Below are 3,312 nucleotides of genomic sequence, written 5' to 3'. Positions count from 1 at the left end.
TGAAACTGGAAGTGAGCCATTTCATGAAATCTTTTCTCTGTAAGAGTCGCAGTGGTCATGGTGTCTCTTCACAGCAATAAAACCCCTTACTAAGATAACCATGATTTTCTAGTGTCCTCAAGCCCTCTTGTTCCTATTATCCTTTCAGCTCCTCTCTGCGTGGTTTCATGAACTCTGCCTAATGTTGGTGCCCTCCTCCACCCGAGAGCCTTCCTGGGAAGATGGTAGCAGTCCTGATTCTCCTGACCTTTCTTCTGCCGCTTGGAGCTGGTGCAGGTGAGTGAACACCCCTGTTCCAGAGGTGCCATCCCATAATACCCCTGTGGAGTCTCTGCCCAGCTCTAGTCAGGAACTTCCTGCACTGAACCAGGAGCATTCTGAACCTTAGGTCCCAGACCAACCCAAACCTGGAAGCCTGTCACTGGCTAGATCCTCAACAAAGTCTGAAGATAGCCGGTGTCCTCAGAGGACATGGTGGGCACTAGCTTCTCCCTGCTCTTTGTGTCACCTGGGGAGTGGATCATCCCAAAAGAGAGTAGTAGCAGAGAATGCGAAGTTACTCAAAAGTACATCGTTGACCTTACCTGAGCCCAGATCCAGGGCAGCTTTAAAGACCAGTCAGCAAGGAGTAAGGCCACCAACTCAAGTGATAATACAAATGATAATATTCATTAATGATAATGAATATTATCATTATTCAGCAACTTTCCCCATCAATTACTGAAGAAAGAGGCCCAGGGTGACAAATGCCAGCATTGTACCCTTCACTAAATTTGTGGTTTTGGTTGGCCTCTCCAATTCTTTCTGCACGTTCCTTGCTATTCATGTCTATGCCAACACACAACTCCAAGGGCCCCAGGGTCCTGAATCTCATGTTATGTTAATTACTAGCCCTGCAGCTAACTAGAAATCCTTCATTCATGCAGCCAAAAGCATTTATTGAGAACCCAAGATGTGTTGGGCACCAGAATAGAATTTTAAAAGATCCACCTGATAGGCGTTGAGGAAAGGGATGAAAACATGACGCTAATCAGTACATCAGAGGGCCAGGGAGACACAGTAAGTAAGAAAAGACAAAGGCAATTCACCCAGGACCCCTCAGTGTAGCCTCATGAATGTAGAGCTTGTCCCTCCATGCATTTGTAAAGCAGGGCCTGGAGGACAAGTGCTACCCACCCCTTTTCAGAACAGGGTCCTGACCTTAGGATTCTGCAAAGATTATTCTATGTGTAAAGAATTCAGTCTACAACAGTCTTGGGGAGCTGCAGATCCTATCTCCTTCACCCTCCTGACCCTATCTGCTGCTCTCAGACACCCCATATTCTGCCTTTTCTTTCAGAGGAGATCATCGGGGGCCATGAGGCCAAGCGCCACTCCCATCCCTACATGGCATTTATTGAATTTCTGGATGTTAATGTGATGAAGAGACGCTGTGGAGGCTTCCTGGTGAAATCCAATTTCGTGCTGACAGCTGCTCACTGCAGGGGAAGGTGAGGAGGAACAACTGGCCCAAGCTTTCTGAGACCCCAAGAGGAGTTTCCATCCTCTACTTGTGGCTGCTTCTGTGAGAGAGCACTGGAGGGCAGGGCTGTGACAATGGAAGTCTGTCATCAGGGCAACTTTGAGGTCAAAGGGTGAGAGTCCAGAGGCAGCAGCACAGTTGAGTTGAAAGCAACTACACTGGTCAGACTACAGCAGTGGCTGTGGTTGAAAGTGCACATTAAGAGTCAATGCAAACTTTGGAAAACTGTGAAGAAGCAAAAGGAAGTTTTCAGGAGTCTAGTGCCCTTGAGAAGACAAAACAGTAGTTCACACCCTTAGGCTTTTCTGTTGCCTCAAGTCCCCTCAGCTAGAGCCCCTCCCTGCTCACCCAGCCTCTTACAACTCCTGGACTGTGTCCTCTCTCACCCCTCTCACTCCACATCTCCCATCTGCACTCTGCTCTCTGCACAGCTTAATGAACATCACTCTAGGAGCCCACATCATCAGCTTCCAGGAGAAGAGCCAGCAGATCATCCCGGTGGCAAAAGCCATCCCACACCCAGGCTTTAATAATGAAACCATCACAAATACATCATGCTCTTAAAGGTGAGAAGAGCCCATATCCTGCTCCAGGGATTGCTCCTCCTGCTCTCACCACGCTCCTTTCTTCTCTTCCATCCTGGTGTCTCAGTCCAGTCATCAATGAGCTGCACTCTTTCTTCTTCCCCACAGCTGGAGAGGAAGGCAAAGAGTACTAAAGCTGTGAGGCCCCTCAGCCTGCCAAGGCGTAAGGTCCGTGTGAAGCCAGGGCATGTCTGCTCAGTGGCAGGTTGGGGAAAGATGGCCCCACATGGTAAATTATCAAATGTACTACAAGAAGTAGAGCTAACAGTCCAGAAGGACCAGGAGTGTGAATCCCGCTTTCAAGGCTATTACAACAAAACCATTGAGATCTGTGTGGGGGACCCAAAGATCACGCGTGCTTCCTTTAAGGTAAGTTGAATTGTTCTTTTCTCTGGGATCCATGGGAGGGAAAAAGGAATTTGGGACCTAGAGACCAAGCAACAGGAACTCCTTTGCCCTCTGACTGTGATCTTTCTCCCTGGAAACAGAAGGAACCAGTAACTAACTAGGGTCTCAGAGCTGACAAGGAGCCTTGGTGAAGACAGGTGGTTTAAAGGAGGATTTGCAGAGCCCTCCTGTCACCCAGGTCCAGGCTTTAGTAAGCTATGTTCCCTGTGTGTGTTGTCATCACAAGCAGGGGTCTCCTCAGAGCACGCACCCACTTTGTCAATGGTCTGCTCCTCCATGCTCACAGAGGCTCAACTACCTGTCCACAATTCTAAAGAACAGCTTGGAGCTGAGGGTCCCACATACCTTCATAGAAAATGGATCATAGACTTGAAGAAAGGGTAGAGGGATGTGAAATACTAACCCTGTCCATAATAAAAGTGGGAAGTCTAGGGGCCCCAGGCAAGCTCTTTGATCTCTCACACAGAGCACACAGGTTATGTTTTACAGTGGGAGGTTGGGCTATTGCAAAATCAGCTTAGTCCCCTCTGACTCCTCTCTATTCACAGGGGGATTCCGGAGGGCCTCTGCTGTGTAAAAGGGCAGCTGTAGGTATCGTCTCCTATGGGTATAAAAATGGTTTATCTCCAAGAGTCTTCACCAAAGTGTCAATTTCCTACCCTGGATAAAGAAAATGATGAAACGCAGCTAACTACAGAGCAAACCAGGCCTCTCCCTGACTCACCATCTTCCCTACATCTGAGTCAAGAACTGTTCCAGGACAGAAGCGAGCATCTCAATAAAGTCTCTTTGCAGAAT

The 3,312-nt window shown here is 48.3% G+C and overlaps 1 pseudogene; it reads left to right on the top strand.

Annotated features, from left to right (window-relative positions):
• Positions 1 to 221: 221 nt before the first annotated feature.
• LOC125402939 (granzyme B-like) lies at positions 222 to 3,312 on the top strand (annotated as a pseudogene).

Source organism: Myodes glareolus, chromosome 12 (genome assembly GCF_982192425.1).
Source record: "Myodes glareolus chromosome 12, mMyoGla1.1, whole genome shotgun sequence".
In the NCBI taxonomy this organism is placed as follows: domain Eukaryota; kingdom Metazoa; phylum Chordata; class Mammalia; order Rodentia; family Cricetidae; genus Myodes; species Myodes glareolus.
This window is presented reverse-complemented; position numbering and strand designations above follow the sequence as displayed.